The 25,437-nt window shown below is 33.7% G+C and overlaps 2 long non-coding RNA genes across 2 annotated transcripts; one reads left to right on the forward strand and one right to left on the reverse strand.

Moving 5' to 3' along the window:
• Positions 1–5,275, reverse strand: LOC140602261 (uncharacterized). Its single transcript, XR_012005232.1, has 3 exons — positions 5,142–5,275; positions 767–961; positions 1–287 (listed from the first exon to the last, which is right to left on the reverse strand). It is a non-coding gene; the product is annotated as an uncharacterized lncRNA (long non-coding RNA).
• On the forward strand, positions 4,441–23,325 carry LOC140602263 (uncharacterized). Its single transcript, XR_012005233.1, has 3 exons — positions 4,441–4,531; positions 4,783–4,913; positions 22,809–23,325. It is a non-coding gene; the product is annotated as an uncharacterized lncRNA (long non-coding RNA).
• Positions 23,326–25,437: the final 2,112 nt, after the last annotated feature.

The raw sequence follows: 25,437 nt of genomic DNA on the forward strand, positions 1-25,437 counted from the left end.
TTTTCATATTTATTTTAGACAATTTTTAAGGTTTTGAACTTGAAGTATTAAGCTATGTTAATGAAAAAAATTCAAAATTGATCATTGTAATGGTAGTGTGTGTTTTCTGTGTTGATGCTATATTTATAAACATCTCGGATTAGGAATTCCATTGATTAAATATGACGGTTAATGAACTCATAGCTTTCTAATGAGTAGAAAAGGCTACCGGGGTTAAGCTTCATGCTTTGCAAGGACAGTAGGCTGAATAAAATATTACCCACTGGCATCTTCATTTAAGTAGTCTCCTGTGGGAAAAAAAAGCAATATATAAACATGCTCTTCTTTCTTAAAAAAAAAAATTCTGATGATCTAAAAACTAATTTTATGGTTACAAGTAGGGCAAAGACAGCCTGCAGCAAAAACTGTTATGTCAGTGGCGATCGTTTATATAATGATTCAGATTGTTTTAATAGCTCACTGATTTTGTGAGTTTGTACAGAAGTCCAACATTTTGACTTGCCAACGGAACATGTCAGTATCTACATATCTCTACTTATTCATTAGCTCGAATTAATTAACAATGATAAGGACTTTGAAATCATAGATTCTAAGTCATGTCACATTAGAAAAATGTTTGGATTAGATGACATTCATATAATTCTAATTTTCTCTACCTTCATTTTTGAGAATTTGAAGCATATCTTTAAAGCTGTTAAAATCAATATGGATAAAAATAATAGCAACATCATACAATTGATGATATATCTACCAAAGCAATACATACCAAGTATACTATATTCTATTGGTGAAAGGACATCGAGCTCATACTCCTTCCTCATTTTCTTCTTTCCTTGCGTTCATTCATTCAACACATATGAATTGAATGACTAGTACCTCCTAGGCATTGTTCAAGCATCTGCATGTTTAGGGTCCTGTCCTCATGAGCTCACATTGTACAATAAACTTTAGTGATTGGCATCTAGTTGGATTTTATGAAACAAAAATTATAATTTAGGGAGGCACCTTGGTGGCTCAGTCAGTTAAGTGTTTGGCTCTTGTTTTGGGCTCAGGTCATGATTTCAGGGTCATGAGATGCAGCCCTGATTATATTTTACAGCTCAAAATGTATCAAAACTTGTACTTCTGTAAAAATATTCACAAATCCTTATTTTTAATTTTTTTTTTTTTTGAGAGAGAGAAAGAGAGCACTCAGGAGCCGGGAGGAGGAGCAGAGGGAGAAGGAAAGCTGTAGAGTGTAATCAGCCAATAACAACAGAAGAATAAAAACGAGCATAAACTCAAGAGGTGGATTTGGCTATTATGTGAATACATTAGTCATTTATCAGAAATAGATGTTTTGAAATACTTTATTTGGAAATGTGCATGACATTGGAAAATCGATTGTTTGAACTGTTTTTAAATGGCTATTTATATGCATTAATTAACTAGAAAAGTCATTGTTCAATAAATTAGTACTTTGACCTTAAAGAAATTCCAAAATACTTTTATTTTATTTTTTAAAGATTTAAAAATTTATTTTAGAGAGTGAGAGAGCAAGCAGAGGGAGAGGTAAAGGGAGAGGGTGACAAGCAGACTCCCCTGCTGACGGCCCTTAAGATCATGACCTGAGCCAAAATCAAGAGTGGACTGTTCAACTGACTGAGCCACCTAGGAATCCCTCCAATATACTTTTAAATTGAGCTTGTTGTTCTTATAAGAAAACAAGTAGTGTAGATTTCTCCTTTCCTTGCTTGTCCATTTCCTCCCTCCCTCTCTCCTTCCTCTCTCTACCTCCTTCTCATGTTCTTGCTCTTTCTTTTGCTGTTTCTACTTCTGAATCATCGGTTTATACCCCTCTTTCTCTTTTTTTGATTTCCTCCTCTCCCCTTTTTCTTTCTTCCTCTTCCTCTTAATTATCCTTTTTCTCTTATTTTCTTTTATTCTCCCTTCTTCACTTCTATTTGAAAAACACTCATATTTAAATTAACACAAAGAAAGTCAATTTCCTTCATTAGGGTGTTTAACTATGATCTTAGGACAAAGATTGAAGACATTTTTTCAGGTCCCCAAAGGGTCTTAATGGATATCATAAGTTCAGATCTTTCATTTTATCAACACTGGCCTAAGGCAGTAATAAATCATGTTTCAAACAGTGCACTGAATAAAAGAACGTACAAATATCCTTGGATCAATAGCCTGGGGTTTTATCACTGTACCATAATTACTAACATAATTTAACTCTAATGCCATCTAAAATTGAGTATAATTACCTAAAGAGAACAAAATGAAAGAATACAGCATATGTGTTAAAAATTATACAAGTTATTTTGGCAAATACAGTCCTAAATCATAAATGATTTGCTAACTAGGCTAAACAATTAGGTAGCCACTTGAACTGCACATTACAAATTTTAGATCTGAAAGCTTAAAAGGGTAAGCAATAGTTTTGCCAGCTAGCAAATATCACTGGGATCATGTTCTATACAATTAGAAAAAAAAAATATAGCTCTTTTTCTTTCTCCTCCATCATCTGGTTTCTGTATCCTGGATATTTTCATTTTTAAAATTCCATATTGACTTTATTTTAATGGCCTACTTACTCTTTGATCTTGTAGTAGCAACAATATGTTTTATTATACCACTGAAACTTAACCTTTACCTGATGCATTTGTCATCTGCCTAATGTGAGAATGATTGAGAGTGCTTAGTATAAATGCCTGAAACTTCTGCAAATCAGTTAATAGATTTTATTTGTACATAGTTTTTATTCCTTGATTTCCAAACCTACTTCAAACATTTTCAGTGAACTGTATTTTAAACTAATGGTATCAATACAATTTCTATAAATAGCTTATATAGTATTGTGCTAACTTCAACCACTAAGAAAAATATATTTATGTATATATATATATAATGTAATGTAACACAGCATGTATAATATGTAAATGATATGTAATGTGATAGAATAATGTACATATAACAATATGTACACATACATAATAAACATGCATGTTTTATGTAATCATTTTACTGTGGAATATTCCTGCAGAAAGGATCATCCCATTTAGGTGTGCACTTTAACAAATAATTACAAATTAACCACTTATAAAACCCCAGTAGAAAAAACAGAGCATTATTATCATTGTGGAGGTCTCCTGTGTATCCCTCCTTGATAATAGCCCATTTGCTCCCCCAAGAGGAAACTACTCTCCACTTTGCCACTTTACAATGAAAAATAGGACTTGTTTACTTCAATTGGAATCTGTAGGCTTTTCTTTAATAGTTATATATTATTCTTTGGAGATCTCTGTGACAGTAATGATAGCTATCACTTATTAAGCTCATGATATGTGTCAACCTATTCCAAGTCATTCACAAACAGAATTTCATTTCATTTTACAGGAACTTTCTGAATGGATCCTGATGTTACCATTTCACAAATGAGGAAACCAGGGTTTATGTATGTTTAATGATTGCTTAAGCCCCTAGTTTTACAGCCAATGTGATACTGAACGTGGCATTGATATGGAGAGCGCCTGACTTTTACCAAAGAATCATTTTAGTGCCTAGAATCATGGGAGATTTTTAGGTAAAATGCCAAAATGAGATATTGGCACTGAAAGAAAGCAGTGTTTCACCAGTTAAAATTAATAAACTGAATGTGCCCTCCTATAATAAACTTAAACTTGTTTCCACTTAAAATATGTATTGAAAATATGCCATGAATCATTGGGAAGGACTTATTTTTAAAAACAGAACTCTAGATCACACTTTGCTTTCAAATAACTTTTAAGTAACCAGAGATAGATGTAAATGCCAAGTAGATAAATTTATTTTTGTACATCAGAAAAGCATATCTATGTATGATATAAAATGTCATGAAATAACTAAATGATGAGGCATATAAAATAATGGAACGGAGGAAGAATAAAGCTAAAAGCTGGAGTAAAAGGGAAAATATAATATGCCAGGAAAAATTTCTAATTTTAAAACAGATGAATGATGACTGCTTCCCTGCACCAAGAGGTCTCCAGAATTAAGCCACAAACATTTATTGTCCATAATGTGACTACTATAGCCAGGAGTCAGTGTATAAAGTTTTAAAATACTGTCATAAACAAACAATATAAAAATAAAGATGAAACACAGAGTAACACTGCATTGGAATAAAACTGTGTCATAAAGGAAGAGAGACCTTAACTGGTAGTCAGGAGCTTCAGCCGCAGAAGGTGACAGCAAGCATGAGGAGAGGGCACAAAGGACTTAGGAAGGCATAAGAAATAACGTTCATGGCCTTAAGTTTTTTACTTGAACACAAGAGAAACCTTATTTATTTAGTTAGTTATTTTAAAGATTTTATTTATTCATTCATGAGAGACACACAGAGAGAGAGAGGCAGAGACACTGGCAGAGGGAGAAGAAAGTTCCCTCCAGGGAGCCCTATGCGGGACTCGATCCTGGGACCCCAGGGTCATGACCTGAGCTGAAGGCAGACACTCAACCACTGAGCCACCAGACATCCCTGGATAAATCATATTTAATAATGAAGGTAGATTCACAAAATTTCATCTTACTTGGTACCTCTGGAATCGAAGAGAAAGGGAGTTTGGAGCAGAGCACAAGATTTTAAATAATAAATCGAATCCTATCTAAAACTCATACCCCCAAACTCTGAATTTAGAAACGGCTGGTAAAGCACTTTCTAGTATGAGTTAAACTTTCACTGATTTCAGGGATGAGGCTTAGTGCAAGAAGATTACTCTTTATTATTGGTAGGATAATTGTGCCTTTTTTCTTCAGGTTGGATCATTTGAAGAATCTGAATCCTATATGGCTCGAAATGATCTTATTAGAGGGAATGAAACCATGGAGTCAAAATTATGTTGTTGAAATTGAAAATTTGAGGCTCTGAATAAATCTACGAACACAAGGTATAGAAATTTAGAGATTAATTGAATGTATTATTAAGCATATAAATGATTAGTGTACAGGGCTAAATACTAAGGAGAAATGGAAACAAAATGACTGCTTATATTTCTGAAAACATTAATGTGGAAATATTTGAGCAGAAAGGAGAACAGTTAAATAACAGTTAAGTAAAATTCTATCCAGGAGAAGCAACTGTACTTGGGCTGTAACGGTCTAAATCTTTGTTTTACCTGGGTGGCTCAGCTGGTTAAAGTGTCTGACACTTGATTTCAGTTCAGATCATAATCTCCGGGTCCTGAGTTTGAGCCCCAAATGGGGCTCCGCACTGAGCACTGAGCGTGGAGCCTGCATAAGATTCTTTCTCCTCCTCGTCCTCTGCGCCTCCCCCCAGCTCATGAGTGCTCCCACACTCACTCTCTCTCTAAAATAAAGAAAGAAAGGTCTGAATTGTTTTTATTAAATAAATTTATTGTGGTGACTTGGAGGAATTTTAGAAGGACAAATATTTCTAGGAGGAAAGGTCATTTAGGAACCGAAGAGAAACTTAACTGTATGAAAAAAAAAAAAAAAAGGACATTGTACAACGTTGTCTAGTCAAGATCAATAGTAAGAGACAAAACAAAACAAAATAAAACAAAAACAAACAAAAAAAAACAATAGCAAGAGTCTGTTAAGAAAATAAAAAGGCAGTTCTGACAAAGGACTTCTGTCCATACTACATAATGAAAAAAACATAAATGCATACTAAAATATGAATTTCTTTTTTAAATTGAAAGAAATTTTACATCTTGTTTTGCTTGATTTAGTAAATATGCTTTAGTATCTGAAGTCGCGCTCAATCAAACATCTAGTGACCATACAGTTTGGAAAGGCAGTTTCTTGTGAATGAAACCCTCTTAACTTTTGTTGGTTTGTCTCTTACTGAGGTGCAACTGACATATGACGTATTAGTTTCAAGTGTGTAACATAAAAAATGATTCTATATTGGCACATAATTGTGAAATGATCCCCACAATTAGTCTAGTTGACATCCATCACCACACATAGTCACAAATTTTTTATTTTTCTTATGGGCAGAACTTCTAAGATCAACCCTCTTAATAACTTGCAAACACACAACACAATATTAGCTACAGTCGCCACGCTGTAACTTACATCCCCATGACTTACTTATCTCATAACCCGAAGTCTGTACCTTTCGACTCCCTTCACTCATTTCATCCCACTCTACACTCTACTTCTAGTAATTACCAATCTGTTCTCACGCTTTCTCTTTTTTTTCCTGACAAGTTAATACAATATTTATTAGCGATTAGTGCAGAAATTAATTCCCTCTACATACAAAAATACAGATTTGAACCCTATGAAAACAACCACCAATCTGTTTTCTGTATTTCCGAGCTTGGTTCTGTTCATTTGTTTCTTTTAGATTCCACACATAAGAGGAATCATACGGTACTTGTCTTTCTCTGATTTGTTTCACTTGGCATAATGGCTTCAAGTTGCATCCGTATTATTACAAATGGCAAGATCTCATTCTTTTTTATGGCTGAATAATATATGCATATACATACACACACATCTTCATTACCCATTCATTTGTGGCTGGACACTTGGATTGTTTCTATATCTTGGCTGTTGTAAATAATACTGAAATGCATATGGAGTGCATATATCTTTTTATATTAGTGTTTTTGTTTTCTTTGGATAAATAATCAGAAATAAAATTGTTCGATCATAGTGTAGTTCTATTTTTAAATGTTTGAAGAACTTCCATACTGTTCTTACAGTGGCTGCTCCAATGTATACTTCCATCAACAGTACACAAGTGTTCCCTTTTACCCACATCCTTGCCAGAACTTATTTCTTGTCTTTTTTATAATAGCCATTTTAATAAATGTGACATGATACTTCATTGTGGTTTGATTTGGATTTCCCTAATGATTAGTGACATTAATCATCCTTTCATGTAGTTGTTGGCCATCTCTATGTTTCCTTTGGAAAAATGTCTATCAGATCTTTTGCCCATTTTTTAATTGGATTTTTTCTTTTCTTTTTCTTTTTTTTTTTTTTTTTTTTGGTTTTTGTTTGTTTTGCTACTGAAATGTATGAGTTCTGTATATATTTGAATACTAACTCCTTATCAGGTATACGATTTGCAAATATTTTCTCCCATTCAATGGGTTGCCTTTTCATTCTATTAGGTGATTTCCTCTGCTGCTTTGAAGGTTTTCAGTTTGCTATAGTCCCACTTGTTTATTTTTGTGTTTTTTGCCCTTACTTTTGGTGTGAGGCCCAAAAACCATCTCCAAGATGTCAAGGAGCTTATCACCTAGTGTTTCTGTTGTACGGTTTCAGGTCTTTTTCTTTTTTTTAAAGATTTTATTTATTTATTCACGAGAGACACAGAGAGAGAGAAAGAGAGAGGCAGAGACACAGGCAGAGGGAAAAACAGGTTCCATGCAGGGAGCCCAACGTGGGACTCGATCCCAGGTCTCTAAGATCAGGCCCTGGGCTGAAGGTGGTGCTAAACTGCTGAGCCACCCAGGCTGCCTGGTTTCAGGTCTTATATTCAAATTTTTGATCCAATTTGAGTTAATTTTTGTGTCTGATATAAGTGGTGTAGGCAATTTTAAAAAACTGTTTTTAAAAATGATTTTATTGAGATATAATTGACATATAATGTGTAAACTTAAGATGTACAATATATTAATTTGATACATTTATAAATTACTATATGATTACCACCTGATCCTTTTTATTTTTTCATTTTTTCCACCTGATCCTTTTTTTAAAAAAATATTTATTTATTCATGAGAGACACAGAGAGAGAGAGAGGCAGAGACACAGGCAGAGGGAGAAGCAGACTCCCTGCAGGGAGCCTGATGAGGACTCGATCCCTGGACCCCAGGATCATGACCTAAGCCAAAGGCAGATGTTCAACCACTGAGCCCCCCAGGTGCTGCTACCACCAGATCTTTAGCTAATGTGCAATATAGTCTTTTAATGCCTACTGGGGTGTATAAGAATGGGGTTTGGGCCTGGAAATTTCCTTATCCAGAGATAGAATTCTCAGTCTGCTGGGCTTATCACCTTATTTGGGACCACCTTCCTTGTTTCAGACTCAGTATGTATTCTTTTGTTCTGTTTAGCTGCCATATGGCACCTGGCAAACTCGATTGTTATATCTGGCCTCTACAGGGATAGGACGGGATCTTTATTTTGCAGAATAATAGGGGTGTTCCCTATATCAGCTGTCACTGGAAGGGATCTGCAGCCCTGGGGACTGGTAGCCACTACTGAAACTATGTCTCTTCTCCCTGAGAGTAAAGCTTGATTGTGTGGTGTTTCGCATGATGACTGACAACAGGATGCGGTGGACACAAGTGTTCAGATTTTGGCTCTTTGGTAGTAGGCAAAAAATGCCATTTGCATGACAGTTATGCTATGGCTAAAACAAAAATACTCACCAAATCACTGTAGAGGAAGAATTAGTTTAAAAAGTGTTAAAGATATAAAAAAAAAAAAATTGAACAGTTTTTGGCCCTTGAAGTACACGATCTCACCAATTTTGTGGTAATGTATGAGAAAAATCTTCAGGTGGAAATATAAGTTTGGGAATAAAAATTGAAGATGCAGATAAGCAGATAAACAGAAAAGCACAAATTCATCATCTTTTCTTTACGTAGAATGAACATTTCCAGTAGACGTAAGGGAGATGTGTTTTTCTATGTGAATTTTGAAATAATAATCATATTTATCATGAATGTAACTAATAGTAACAATAAAATAATAACATAAAAGTCAAACAGTAAAGGAGTAATGGATTTATAGAATTTAATTTTGGGTATAATCATAGACATAATTCATTCTGATATTTTATTTCTCCTGTTTGAACATAAACAAAGTATTTCCAAGTGCCAGTTAATCTTTTCTTTCTAATATCAATCAATCTCATACATAAATGAATATCGAATATGTCCATATTTTTCTTTTATTTAAATAAATCAACATTATTTAGACATAAATTACACACCAAAAAGCTCACTCTACGTGTACTATGTGAGACTTGAACAGAACTACACTGTCACGTAACCACCATAGGTTATGGAACCCATTCATCACTCCAGAAAATTCCCCTTTGCTCCTTTGATATTATTTATTAAACCAAAGAGAACAAATATTGTTCCACTTTCTGTCATTATAGATTTATTCTCTATTTCTAGAATTCCATACAAATGGATCAATAGTTTTTACTTTGTTTTGTGTGATTAACAGGTTTATCTATTTTATTAATCTTTTCAAAAAATTAACTTTTGATATTACATTTTCCTATTTTCATTCATTTATTATTTCATTAATTTTCTTTACATTTTACTATTTTACTTTATGCATTTGTGTAGTTTTCACTTACACTTCATTTTTTTAGCTGCTTAAACTGTAAATTTAGAGTAGTATCTTGAAATTTTCATTCCTCTCTAACATAAGCATTTACTTTTGATATATTAGTTTTTATTTTAATTTATCTTCATAATTTATATATTCATATAATTTTATTGAAATTGTGCTATATGCTGTTTTAATTTCCAATATTTTGGGATTTTCCAAATATCTGTTATTTTTTGCAGTCAGAAAAGAAAAAATGCGTGTGATTTTAATACTCTTAAATTAGTCGATGGCTACCATGGCCATAGTGAAGTCTATCTTGGTGAATGTTTTGTGTGCATTAGTTTTCCTTCCTGCTGTGTAAGTTTTTCTTCATGTATTTTGAAGCTCCATTATTAGTTGCATAAGCATTGAAGGTTTGTGTCTTCTCTATAAATTAATACTCTTATAATTATTAAATTAATGCTTTATTCTTGGTAATCCTCCTTGTTCTGGAATCTATTTTATCTGAAATTAATATAGCCACTCCATTTTTTCATGATTAATTTTATATTATCTATGTTATTTTATTGTTAAATTAGCTTTGTCCACATCAACACTGTAGTTCTTGTCATCATGTAGTTGGGTCTCGCATTTTTATCTATTTGGGCAATCTTTACCTTATATTTATAATATATAGATCGTTTTTCTTTGATATATCCACCAAAATTATTGACTTTAAGCATATTATCTTGTATATGTTTTCTCTCTGTCACATCTTTTTCTTGGATATTTTTTATCTTTACCTTCGTTTGAATTAATTGAATATTTTATTTTCATACATAATCTGCATTATCGGATTGGTATTTATACCTTATGGTTTTATTTTTATTGGTTGTTCTAGGGTTTACAACATAAAATTTAAATGATCACAGTCTAGTTCCAACTAATATTACACCACTTTGTATGTAATGTAAGAATTTTACAAACCATTGCTTCTATTTTCTCTTTCCAATCATTTATGCTATTTTTAGCATACTTTTAGTTCTACATGCATTATAAAATTAACAAAGCACCTAAAAGCTAAAAAAAAAAAAAAAAAAGAGAGAGAGAGAGAGAGAATGATATTTTCTCACACTATTCATTCCTTTGTATCTATATAATTTTCTAACTGGTAGTACTTTCTTTTAACCTGAATAACTTTGATATTATCTTGTATGTCCAATTCCTGGAAATGAATTCTCTCCTGTTTTATTTTTTAAGTTTTAATCTGCATATTTATCTGAAAGATATTTTTCCCCTGAATTTAGAATTTTACAATAAGGTATTTTTTTCTGTCAGTTCTTTAATGGAATTATTATTTATATTCTGACTTTTTTAGTTTTCTAAAGTCTGACATTATTTTTATCATTGTTACACTATCTTTGCTTCTGGTTGCCTTGAATGTTTTCTTGCTTTCATTTTGGTTAGCAGTTTAATATGATATGGTGTAATTTTCCTTCTGTTTAAATTTCTATGATATGTGAGTTTATAATTTTCATAAAATTTCAACCATTATCTCTTCAACTGTTTTATCTGCCCTTTCCTGTATTTTTCTCAGATTCCAATTATGCATATGTCAAACTATAGTACTATCATTGAAACACGAATTTTTAATTTTTTCTATCTTTTTATTCAGTGTGCTTCAGTTTACATCAATTCTATAACTGTGTCATCAGGTCTGGTGATATTTTGTTCATCAGCATCTATTTTCTGGCAAATGCCTTCAATGATTTTTTTAAATTTTAGATATTATATTTTATCTCTAGAAATTAATTTTATTTAAAAAATTTGTTTTCTTAGTATGGTCACATTTTCCTTTGTATTCTTGAGCATATTTAAGCTGCCCATCTTTAAATCCTTGCTAATTACATCAATTATATCATTTATTAATCTATTTGTATTCACTCCCCACCACACATACATTGCCTCGGTTATAAGTCACATTTTACTGCTTTTTTGACTATCTAGTAACCAATTGTTTGGATTTGGAATTTGTCACCTTGACTTAAAGAATGTCCAAGGATATTCCTGGATTGACCATGTTTTAATTTTAAAATTAAAAGATAATTAGATACCAAACAAAATGTTGAAGTGTGTTTGACAGTCATTTAAATTACTTACAATTTAGTTTGAATCTATTCAGCTTTATTTTCAATTTTTGTTCAGTTCTGAATTAGAATATCCTTTATTCTCATGGTAATTTAGCTCTATTACTAAGGTGTTCCCATTTGGTACCTCCACCAAATGTCCTGCTTTAGCAAGGTCTTTTCACTCTGGTAAGAATTTGAATGTCTCCCAACTTTGTACTCTGAAGAATATTTACCATATAACATCCTGATTGTTTCTCTGGTTGGTTGGGTGGTTGGTTGATTTTTTCCAGTCCCTAGAAGTTTTATTTATCAGGGAGGAAGAGCTTTCTCTGCCCTTTAGTCCTTCTAGCTGGACATAGAATCAAATCAACATGACGTAGATAAACAAGAAAAATCAAAGTTAATAGGCATGCGGAGGAATCTACACACAGACATGAAATTACAAAAAACAGGCAACATGAAGCTTATATGAGCTAAGGAGAGGGGTAGGGTCTGAGGATACAAGTGCGAGGTTGGGAAGAAAAGTTATTAGTAGGGAGATGAAAGGAGATGTTTTTAAAAACAAAGCTTGCCCTATTATGCAGGTCAGTGCCCTAGATAAAAGGGAGTCTCTGTTAATATCTCTCTTCCTACTAAAGCAGGCAGTTGAGGGGGAGCTAAAGAGGTTTTTCTGAATCTGCTGGCCGTGGATTGCTTTTAGCTCAAAGTAATGTTCATGCCAAAGTGCTCCATCTTGGGGGAGCCTGCCCTTGGCCCCTACATACCCCTCACATTTGGAGGTACAAAGTCAACCCAAGACTCAATGGGATCTCTATACAGCTTTCAGGATCTCTTTTCTGCATAGCTCCTTCCACGTTGGTACCTTAATCTGGCAAGCATCATCTAATTAACTCAGGCATCCTAAATTCTGATCCTCATCTGCTGAACTTGATGGGTTCACCTTAACTAGCTTGAGTTTGCCTTTTTCTCCAAATCAGTTAAATATATCCAAGTAGAAAATCAGACAGATCCTAGAGTTCACTCCATTCGAACTCTATCCCTCTCTCTCAAGGAGAAAATCCTGTTCAGCCTGCTGTCTAATATCTCAAAATAGTTAATGTCATATTCTTCTGCACCCCCGCCACACACACACACAGTTTTCTATTTGATTAGAATAGGAGGAGATTTATGTAGTGGAATGAATGCCCCAGTCATGGGAAACCAGCACCCAAAAATGACACATTAAGGACATTATGGAAATGGCAGCAGGTAATACATGGTTCTACCAGTAAAGATGTTGAGTTCTTACAAGGCTTTTCTGGTCTGGTGGTTAAATATATATGTAATTCTTTTGGACTGAATAAATCCCATTAAAAAGTTTTTATAGTCCAAGAGTAACAAGAGAAACAAAACTCAAAAAAAAAAAAAAAAAAGATATGTTGTCAGGTTAATTTAATCAAGGAAGGAGTTGAGCCATTAATTTGTAAAAATAAAAAAAAATAGACTGATTCTATGCATACCTGGAATTATGGCAGTGGATCATAGTGTATTCATTTTTTTGTGTGTGTTGTAAGAGGTGTAGAAACACATTTTGTACTCATTCAGAACCCAAATATCATTACATCTATGTGAGCTTTACAAATGTATTATAAATTTGTTATTGTCGTTGTTGTTGCTATTGTTTTAACCACTGGTGATGGCCTTCTTTACTGAGCTTATCGGTTTTATGCACTTCACTACATTTTCCTGCATATGTCTCCTTCTGTTTTGTGATTTCTTGCTTGTGCCATCCTGCTGTTTCTATTGCTATGAAGTGATCTCCTTTAAACGGACAAGTATCTTTTGCACTCAGACACTACATGCTAACTTAGTTGCCCTTAGTGCTGCCACTATAAATAATTTTCTTAATCTAGGCACACAATTTTCCTACATTTTCACTGTACTACTCCTGGGAGCAACACCAAAAAAACTACATCCTGGCTTACTGAATTCTATTCTATTCAATTCTGGCTTCAGAATTTTATTCTTAACAAACATCATTGAAAACCTATTTCTGTTGGAGAAGGACCAACGTAATAGAGGGGGGAAAAAGTAACATATATCTATTTCTGCAATTATTAGACACCACCTTTTTTCTCTCTGATTACTCAGGGATTAATCCATGGATGATCCCCAGTCATTGTTTTGATTACTATTCAGTTTCAGTCAATGTAGTTATTTTATTCATTTATACTTGCTGTGGCACTGCTAAACATTTATTTGTTCTTATCTGCAAAAGCCTCCTCCTATCCCTCCTTAGCCTCCCCTGCCACCCACCTCCTACATTTTGCTTCTTACTGCACTTCTGACCGATTTATTCTCTATACTACTTCAAAATGATCATTGAAGATTATCTTCCAAAGCTAGGCACTTAGACGCCATTAATAAATCAAGATGTGATGCTTTCCCTGGGGTAGTTTATTCTCTACTTAGGATTCAGAAATAAACTTAAAAGACCAAATATAGTAACTGAAAATGTGACAATTTATCATAGAAAACAACCAAATAAATTGAATAATCAAATGAAAGGGCATAACTTCCGATCCGGTGATTAGAGATCAGATAACATTGAAGCAAAGTCTTCAAAGAATTTTCAGGACTAGGTATTTAAAGAAGAGCCCTAGGGACAAAGACACAGCATTAAAAAAAGTCATGAATGCCTTGTTGAGAAACACAGAAATCATATGAAGATGCCTTGTTCTGAGATGTAAAAACAAATCCCTTGATAAGCAGAGGCTTTAAAATATCAGTTGTTGAAACCATTTAAAAAGATTAATTAGAGCACTTTTGCACTTTGGGCTTTTGATCTTTTCTGTGCAATGATTATTTCTGTTAGGAATGAAACTTGCCCTTTGTTTGCCTGAATTTAACTAAGAAAAGCTGAAGCTACGTGGGTTAAATAATTTGTTAAAGTAAGTTAAATGCTGATACAGATAAATCCTGACATCTCAGCTTCTTAAGTGAGTTAGTTCATTAACACTGAGAAGTGTGGCTTAACACTGTCACACATAAAGTTTATTGTAGGGGACTCTTGCTCAGTTGAGTTATTCAGGAACTAAAATGATAGAATTATTCAAGGTGGTGCTACCTTCTCCCACATTTGACTGTGCAGATCACCTTAGGTTAAAAAAATAATAATAATGAGGGACTTGGCCTGAAAGTGGGTTCCATCACATTTTCCACATCCTATTAATTGAAAATTTAGATGCAAGAAAACCATGAAATGTAGTCAACTGTGATCTCTAAAGGAAATGCTGACTTTGAAGAATAGTTGGCCAATCTCGGACCCCGTCAACAATAATGGTTCTTTTAAATGCAACTGAATTGTTTTCTGGGGCCAATAATCTTTTTTCAGGATTTACTGAATAAAGTTGGTAAATAAGTAAGTAAATAAATAAATACACAAATAAATAAAAATTTGCATGGATTCTTTTAGATTCAAAATGTGCCATTAAGTACTATGCAAAATCAATGTAGCACATCATGTTATAAAATATTTATTCTAAATGCTGTCCATCCACACTGTTTTAAAATTTTCAACTATTTGATATACTCTATCTCTCATTAGTAAAAACAAACTGCTAAACTTAGGAATACGTGATGGTCTACTTGTCAAAAGAAGACAGGCTATGCTGCAGTAACAGGCATCCTTGGGTACTGAATTCTCAGCTGCTTAAGGTAACAAAAATTCCTTCTTGATCATGTTATATATTCATTGAGGCTCATTAGGCCTGCTCCACACAGTCACTCAGACACAGAATCAAATAGGCTTCTTTGGTCATTAGGGGAAGAGTAGGTATACATACATGGAACACATACCATCTCTACTTCATGTCCATTTTCCACAGCATGTTATGTGTCCCCCTCTAATTTCAAACTGGGCTGGAAATGTGCAGAACTGTATTCACTTCAAGTAAGCAACATTGGTTCCCAAGATGCATATTTTCAAAATCTTATTGAGAGAAAATATTAGCCAAAAATTGAAAGTCATATCTTTAGAGAAACTTTAAGGAAAATGTTGGAGTTGAATTTGCATCTGTAAGAACAGGAGAAATTTTATAGAACTTCCTTACACCTATTATCTGTATATCTTTAAAAAAAAAGATTTTGTTTATTTATTCATGAGAGACACAGAGAGAGAGGCCGAGGCACAGGCAGAGGGAGAAGCAGGCTCCATGCAGGGAGCCCGATGTGGGACTCAATCCTGGGTCTCCAGGATCACACACTGAGCCGAAGGCAGATGCCGAACTGCTGAGCCACCCAGGCATCCCTATCAGTATATCTTGAAGGGTGTTTGAAAGGTTTTACCTGTTGTAACAGCAGTGGTGTGGGAAATGGAGAGTTCTGCATATACAATGTATACATAGGAGAGAACCACATCCCCCTCTCTCATTGCTGTCCCCAAAATCTATGATAGTCCCAAGATCAGTTTTCTGGAATTAGATGATCAGAGCAGAGGAGTTGTTGTTAAGACTTGAAGAAAAGGTTGGTAGGAAAAAAATAGCTTTTTAGCTCATGAGTAACTGACATAGAGTGACATTCACAGGGAAGGAAACCTATAGTTGAGAGTTTAATAATCTCAATTTAATTATTGATATAAACATAGCCTATTTTGTAATGGTCAAAAATTTTCAAAACTTGGTGAAAATTATAAAATCACAGATTTAAGAACCTCTATAAGCCTCAAACAGTATCAAGAAAAACACATCAAGGCATATGATAATGAAATTACCACAAACCACTGATACAGAAAATAAATGAGAAAAAAAGAAAATCCAATACATGTAGAATAAAAAATAACTGCAGATGGTTAATAAGAAAAAAAGGACACATGTAATTGAAAGACATCTTCATAGTGTTGAAAATCTCTACCCGTTGAAAGTATCATTCCAAAGGGAAATGGATTTAAAGACTTTCAGACAAAATCTGAATGAACTGATGGCCAAGAAGCCTGTACTAAAATGAATATTAAAATAGAATCTTCAGAGACACCTGGGTGGCTCAGTGGCTGAGCATCTGCCTTTGGCTCTGGTTGTGATCCCGGGCTCTTGGGATGGAGTTCTACATCAGGCTTCCCACAGAGAGCCTGCTTCTCCCTCTGCCTGCGTCTCTGCCTTTTTCTCTGTGTTCCTCGTGAGTAAATAATACAATCTTTAAATAAATGAATTAATAAATAATAAAAAAAATAAAATCTTAAGGTAGAAAGAAAATGATAGCAGATAGACATTCAGATTCATACAAGGAAAAACTAAAAAAATAGGCCAAATATAAAAGAATTTTTTATTATAAAATGGATTACAAATATAATTTATTTGGGGGTTTAAAACTAATGTCAAATAAATGTATAATTAAAAGGCCACAAGTTTCAAAAAGGACCCCATCTACTCAGTAGGTTTAGAATCTGTAGTCTCTTAATCAATTGCCCTCAAATCATAATGATCTCATTAATCAATATTAGCTCTTAAAGATGAAATTATTTGATTATTCAGTCTACATTTTCTGAAATAGATACTTTTATACTTAAACTGTTCACATTCAAAACAAAATTATTAAGTTAAAAGGAAAAAACATATTCATTATGTAGTAATATGATCCATAAGGGGAATTTAAAGGAGGAAGATCTTAGTCTAAGTCTTGATTAAAAATCTTTTTCTCCAAAATTGGCATAAAAGATGGTTGAGAAAAGATCATGGCTAAAAAAAGTTCCAGAACTGTGGAACCCAGCTCCCTTTTGCAAGAAATAGATGAGAAAAGAGATTACGATGAGTTAGTCATAAAGGCATACCCTGTCATTACCTTGTGTGACAATGAAAATATGAAGCTTATATAACTTTTCTTTACATGTCACTGGATTCGTTTTGTGCACCAGTTGTGAGTATCTATGTCGGTGTGCTCACAACACTGACTCACTCATGTTACATATGCGAGGAGGGGCATAGCAAAGGGGAGCGGGAGTGAACACTGATCATTTTGGCATATCTAATTTTTTCCCCTTTCTTTCTGTGTTTGTTTCACTTGAATAAACCTTCTTGGCTATATTCATTTACAGATGAACACATTTGTATTTGAGAATAAATTATATTAGGAAATATTTTTATGTGTGGGGGAAGAAATAACTGGTCTTATCCAGGTCATGTCTGTATCAGATACTCAGGTGGGCATTTCATCTCTCTGCACAGTGTCATCAATTGGCTTGACTTGGTCTCCAATAATGTGTGAGACAGTCTTAAGAGTTATATTTAGTTATATATACTTATAGAAACCAAATGTGTAATTAACATGTCCCAAGGAGGTGGAGGAAGTGTCAGTTTGAGCCCATTAAGTGTCAACTAATCAAATTTCATGAATTAATGTTCTCAGTGAGCAGTGTTTCCTGGAGGTATATTGGCTAAGGTAAGAAGTGGAGATGCAGATTAATTGAAAATCAATTTTTGGAACAGATAATGGGCTCTTAAGGCAGCATCCCATTGGCAAGTGAGCTTAAATGCTTTGATAAATAAAAGGAAAGAAATGATAAATACACACCATTCCTGACCATCATTCATTATGTAAGAGTCCACAATTTCACAATTATTCCTAGGCCTCTAATTATTTGTGTTTATGTTGGCAAACATAGAATTTGGTTTAGAAACCTGAGCTACTAATTATTTGGTTTCTGAAGATTTATTTTGTAGCATCCATCCAGTTGCTACTATTTATCATTTGTAGTTCTGACCCTATAAATTCAGAACTTCTATATGCTCCTGGGAGTATTCTCCTTTTAACGAGACATTTATAGTGAAGGGGTATTAAGATGAAACATTTCATTGAAAAGGTCATTAAACATCCAAATTCATAAGCAAGCCTATTTAATTGATGCTTTAATGGCATGTTCATAAGAAAAATCCTTAAAGATGTATTATTACTGGAAGTAAAACAGCAAATAAATTTAATTTTTTTCAGGGGATTAGAATGTATGAGCTGCAAGTGAGACTGAAGATCATTTAGTTTTGTAGTTTTCATACCTGATTGCTCTTTAGAATAGGTTGGTTCCTAGAAGTTCTTATTCTGCAAGACTCTTTTTAAGCAAGAATATGCAAAGTGAAATAAGTCAGACAAAGGACGACAAATATCATATAATTTCACTAATATGTGGAAGCTAAACAGCAAAACAAGCAAACAAAAAATCACTCATGAATTCAGAGAACACACTGTTGACTGCCCGAGGAGAGAGAGATGTGGGGATGGGCGCAATAGTGAGGGAGGGTGACAGGTACAGGCTTCCAGCTATAGAATGAATAAGTCATGGGACTAAAAGGCACAGCATGGGGAATGCAGTCAGTGATACTGCAATAGCTTAAGGATGACAAGTGGAAGCTACATTTGTGAGCATAGCTAACGTAGAGATTCGTCAAATCACTATGTGGTATACCTGAAACTAACGTAATGTGTCAACTAATCTTCAAAAGGAAAAAAAAAAAGAAAAAATGATATTTAAACCAGTTCTTCAGATAATTCCGACAGAGCCAGTCTACATTAACGCATTTGAAAAATCATTGTTCAAGAACAAATCTCGCATTTTATGTATAAGAAAGTAACATCCAAAGAGAAAAAGACTCAGGTTAAAATTTTGTTTTTAATTTTGTCCAGTTTCTTAGATTTTTAAGACGAGTACCAGTTACTTCAACACAGATGGCAGTACGCATTCTATTTTTTTTTTTGTAGGGTACTGTATCTTTTCTTAATATATTAAAGTATACCTCTTTTTTTAATATCTTTTTTTTTAATTTTTTATTTATGATAGTCACAGAGAGAGAGAGAGAGAGGCAGAGACACAGGCAGAGGGAGAAGCAGGCTCCATGCACCGGGAGCCCGACGTGGGATTCGATCCCGAGTCTCCAGGATCGCGCCCTGGGCCAAAGACAGGCGCCAAACTGCTGCGCCACCCAGGGATCCCCAGTATACCTCTTTTTAAAAAAAAATTATACTACTTGTTTTGGAGTTGAAAATATGCATCAAAAAAAGAAAATATGCATCGTTGATTTATGAAAGGGTATTTTGAATCCATGTTGTATTATTTAAACTTTACACTTCACACTTCTTAGCCCTTTATACCTCCCACTTTACACCTCACACTTGTCAATTTATAGTTCCAACCTCTCATTTCTGACTTCTACGATGAAATGATGTCCCAGGAGTATGATTCTCTATGTCTACTCTTTCTTCTAGTGGAATCATAATTCCAAGAGCTGTTGTCATATCTTGTATTTCAATGTGCATTATAAACCACAGTTTGCATTTTACTAATTCTATTTTTGTCAGTTCTCTCTGAGGAATATTATGAAAAGAAAAAATATGCACTCTTTTATACTTATCTAAGGGTTAACTTTTCTGGCACTCGTTTTACCTTCCAATACATCTATGTTTTTGTTGGTTTTGTTCAGTGTTATTATCCTTCAAATAAGAAATATCCTTTACCATTTCTTGTAGTGCAGGTCTTTGGGCAGCTGAATTTCTCAGTTCTCATTTGTCCGAAATGGCTCTATTTACCCTTGTTTTCAAGGATATTTTCACTGTATGGAACAGTAGGTGGACAGAATTAGGTTTTGCTTTCCATTCTTTCAGCCTTTTGAAATACCACTCAATTTTCTTCAGGCCTCCATTATTTTTAATAAGGAGTAGGTAATTTGTATTATTGTTTTCCTGTGTGTGATCTTTCTTTTTTCTCAAAGTGCTTGCATATTATCTTTGATTTTCTACTGAATCTGTTTGCATCTGCAAGTTGATTAATTTCTATTACATTTGGGAAATTATTCTACATTATTTCTTCAAAAATATTATACCCCGTTCTCAAATGCTTCTCTTCCCGGAATTCTTAGTATGTGTACATTAGGCTGTTTTATTTTGTCTGGCAATTGCTGACTATTCTGTACTTGTTTCTCTCAATCATATTCCTCTCTGTTACTCAGGTAGAATAATTTTTTTAAGCTTTTATTAATTTATTCATGAGAGACAGAGAGAGGCAGAGACACAGACAGAGGGAGAAGCAGGCTCCTTGCAGGGAGCCCGATATGGAACTCGATCCCAGAACTCTGGGATCAGAACCTGAGCCAAAGGCATATGCTTAACCACTGAACCACCCGGGTACCCCTATTTTTTTTTCCTCAGTGATCAAGTTCACTGACTCTTTTCTCATCCTCAGCCTACTATGAAGCACAGAAAAAAATTTCACCTCAGTTAGTATAATTTTCAGTTTTAGAATTTTCAATTTTTAAAATAGATTCCATTTTTCTGAGCTACATTCATTATCAGCTTATTTTGTTCACTTTTATTTATTTCTTTGAAAATCATTATAAAATCTGCTTTATTTCTTTGAACTAAATAATATTTGTTTTAAACTTGTCTGCTAAATCTAACATCAAGACATAAGTGATTTGATTTCTGTTGACTGTTTTATTCACTGCTAGTCATATAATTTGATTTCTTTGCATATCTGATTTTAAAAGTTATTTTAAATTATTATTTCATACTATTATAATTATTTATACTATTTAAATTATTACTTAAATTAATTTAAATTATTGTTTTATACTGGACATTTTTGATGTTACATTATGGAGACTATCAACTTCTTCTTAAATATGTTTATTTCTTTCCAGTAGGGAGTTTATTTACTGGCTGATAACCTTGCCCTTATGTAGGCTTTGTTAGCACTTTCCTGGGAAGAATCTGTGAAAAGTCTACAGTGTTTCCCAAGCTCTTCCAACTTGGTAGAATTCAATCTCCAAACTCTGTTTCTCCTGTGGACCTTGTCAGGGCTGGATTTTAGCTGTGTCGGGGAAAAGTATAGTGTAGGCCTTACTTAGATCATCATATTCTTCATAAGCTATGGTCTTTCTGACGTCTCAGTTGTATAAGATGTGAAGTAGGTGGTAATGAGATTTCTCCACTTTGGCCGGATGGCACCATGAATGTCTCTTATAACTGTGTGACCCCTAATGCCTATTTTATTTCAACCCCATAGTCAATGCAGTATGGTAATTCATATTGAATTTCCCATTGTGTGCGTGAGACCAGGTCCTCCACATATGACTAGTTAGGAAACTTCATGCACATTTGTAGGCGTTCACTTTGCCTACTCCCTCTTCTTCAGTAGTCTTTCTACAGAATTCAGCACCTTGAATATCCGCCAATTCTGATCTCTGCCTTCTTATTCCAGTTCAACCATTGTCATTCCTCTTGAAGACCAGCTTGCTGAGCCATCATTAGGAAATTGTCTACTAGTAGAGGAATGATTGTTGAGCTCATTTCATGATTTCCATACTCCTAAAATTTGTGTTTGCATGCTGTCTCCTGGTTTTTGTCTGTTTTTTTTTTTTTCATTTTACAGTAGAAAGGCTAATCCAATATCACTTACTCTGTCATACTTGGAAATGAAATCTCTGTGTTAGTATGTAATATTTGAAGTTACCAAATGAAGCACTAAGACTTGCAGCTGCAAAAGAAAATAAAATTGTTTTCGTCCTTGTCAAAATAAAAGTAAAGTTTTAGCTTATATAAGTTCATGGAAGAAAGAGCATAGGATCTTCAAGAGTATAGGTACCTTATAAGAAGATGAGTCAATAGATAATCTTAAAAGTTGTCTAAAATTGGCATTTTAATTAAAAACCAACCAAAGTTTTAAAAATAACATAAGTATTCTATATTGGATGGAATAAGAACAGAGGTGGACAGAGTGATTTTAATATGATAAATTGCTATCTTTTTTGAAGTAAGTCAGTAGGTTATCAGTATCTAATATTGATAAATCGAGAGCTATTGAATAATCATAAGAAATAATTAATAGTTAATCATATTAATTGCTAGAATAGAATATCATTGAAGGCTGGGATGCCTAGGTGGCTCAGTGGTTGAGTCTCTGCCTTTGGCTCAGGGTGTGATCCCAGGGTCCTGGGATCAAGTTCTGCATCAGGCTCCCCACAGGAAGCCTGCTTCTCCCTCTGCCTTTGTCTCTGCCTCTCTCTCTCTGTGTCTCATGAATAAATAAATACAATAAAAAAATATATATATACATATATATATATTATTGAAGTAAGATGGAAAAAATAGAGGAAACTCTTCTTTTCTAAAGAATTGAAATTTTATGTATTAAAAACATAGAAAATACTATATATTAAATAAGCATATCCATTTTTTAGCATTCATTTATCACATAATAATTGTTTGATTTTGGATTATATGATGAAAAGATCCTATTTTTATTCCCCATCTGATGTTGGAGAGTATCTGCAGGATGTTAGTCTGCCCTGTGTTCCTCAATAACCCAGGGACTCTGGTAAGTCCCTGTATCAAACATACCCAAAGGCATCAGACTAATCCCACCGCCCCTCTTGTTCTCTCTAGGTAATTTATAAAAATTGCTTGCTTTCACCAAGGATCAAAATTCCATTTGCTGCCTTGAAGTGAAAATATCTTCCTCAGAATGTCATCCGTCCAGAGTTAGCTCATTTAAGCCCCTAAACCTACTTTATGCTTCTTCCCTTGACTCCGAGGTCATCCTATATGTGAGACCCCTGTGGCTGGCTGCTGCATCTGAAGAATAAGAGATTGGCATGGGTTTGATTTCCATCTTTTTCAGTCCCATGAATTGGATTTGACACATAAAGGAAATAAAGTGTGGTAGTTCAGTGTTCTCCTGAGAATACCATAAACCCTAACTACTTTGGGGAGATATTCTGCATCTAAAAAAACGAAAGTGAAAACAGCATTCTCTGAGATGATACTTTCTAAAACCACCTGGAATATGGCATGCTGAGTCATGCTCCCAAGCATTGTGGATTGGCAATGACTTGACTTTACCTGTCTGCTAGAGCATGGTCTTCCTTACATAATCTATTGCTGGCTACTACTAGAGGTTGTAAACATATCACAAAATAAATGAATATATATACTTAACATTCTGCTCTTTTCTGAATATTGTGTTTTCCATGTATTTCTGAACTTTATTTCTTTGCAAACTTGCTGATATTGCATGTTATTTATAAAGTTGTAGCTCCCAAACTTAAGTGGAAAGTTTCATTTTCATAAGATGCCTATCTTGCTTAGTTTTATTTCATACCACTCCACATTTTATGACACAAAATAAAATATCTTAGGATAGTGCAGTTATGAATCATTTAGTGTCCTAGAATATATGAACATAATTGTTATCTAAGATAATAGAAAATACATAAAAGAATCTCTCAGAACTCAATGGGCATATTTTAAATCTTACAAATATTTCTGTTTTGTGGAATACTATATCACAGAATAATGAGCAAAGGAATATAGATTGCATAATTCAATAATCATCTCCATAAAAAAATAAACTGAACTCAGATTTGTGTGGTTATTTAGTAGAGGAGTAATTCTGGTCATTAATATGGAGAATGTTTAATATCATAAGCAAGTCATCCTGATGTATTCTTCTGTGATAGGATACATTTTACTTTGATATTTTCCTGAGTTCATTTATAAGAGAAAGGTAATTAAAAATGAAGATGCAATGCTCATTCCCATCACAAATCATACTTTATTGTAATGCATACTTTTAGATACACATTTAAAGGGTATCCATCATAAATTTTTATGTTGTACATGAAGAAAAGTGGGTAATATTCCAAATAGGTAATAACTTTACAAATTGTATTGGAAATGAATGGCACAAATGTGCTGGTGCTGCTTTATTTTAGAAATACACAGCAATAAAATTCATCACTTAAGAAGATTTTTATTCAAGTTCTTAGAAGTTCAGAAATATTCCTCAATCGGAACCTTCTCTTTCCCTTGTTCTTTTGTTGGTTTTGTTATTAATATAGAAAAGAAGTGAATAACCAAACCAGTATTCAAGGGAATTAATATGTCCTAGTGTATTTTTTTAAGTCTATGGAAAATTACCTGGAATATATGGCATATGTTACATACTTCCAACTTCTCGCTTCTCCTTTTTTGTCTTTCAATATCTCTGTGCATGGGTAGGATTACTTGGAGAGGAGAGAACTCATCCAGGGAAACTGAGTTGTGTTGAAATTGTCTGAATCATCGCACATTGTAGTGGGGAGATAAAGATGCTATGGTATGCTCATTTGAATACTTTAAAACTATTATACCTTTATTCAAGTGAATTTTCACTTGTAAGTTCAAAATGTATACCTGCTGCTTTGGCTAAAACATGGATGAACTTTGCTTTATCATCCTCACTGTGCCTCCTGCACTTCATCAATGTTCTCTGATTATAGGCTGTACCCAGTAGGGCCCTCAAGATGTTTCAAAATCACTAAAAGGAAAAGCATGGACCCTTACTAGTCAATGCTCAATTCCACTGCCATCATCTGTAAGAAGGGGATAACAGTGGCTATTTCCCAAGGTTATGGTAAAAATTAAAATAAAACATGAATTTTAAAATTCTCTACAATCGCTTAAAAATAACAAGCTCTAAATAAATGTTAATTCTCTTCCTCATGTATTTACTAATATAGAAGACTACCCCTACAATAATCACACAGGTTTCCAAAGTAAAACATCTTAGTTTATTGAAGAACAATGAGATAGACACTAAAAACTAAAGACTTAAATTGTCACACAGCTTTAACACTATATTTTGGTCATTTTTAAATCCTACTTCAGCGAGGTAGACACTTAGAAGAGCTAAGAGACACTCATTCATTCCATTATTTATTTGTTTATTCAATAAGTATTTATAGAGAATCTATTACATGGTAAGCACTGTGTGTAGTTCTGGGGATAAAGCAGTGAGGGAGACAGACACGTTCCCCATTCATAGAGAACATAAATAGATTAATCACATGACCTAAAATTTGCACTTTCCAAACAAAATATTATATTTCATAATCCACAATCTTATTTGGGGTTTTACATTTTAAACATAATTTCCAACTGGTCCATAGAATTGAAATAACTCAATTTCTGTTTTGTTGTCTTTATAATTACTGCTTATCTTTGTTTACTTTAAAACCACTATTTAAATGCAGGA

Source organism: Canis lupus, chromosome 13, assembly GCF_048164855.1.
Source record: "Canis lupus baileyi chromosome 13, mCanLup2.hap1, whole genome shotgun sequence".
Lineage (NCBI taxonomy): Eukaryota > Metazoa > Chordata > Mammalia > Carnivora > Canidae > Canis > Canis lupus.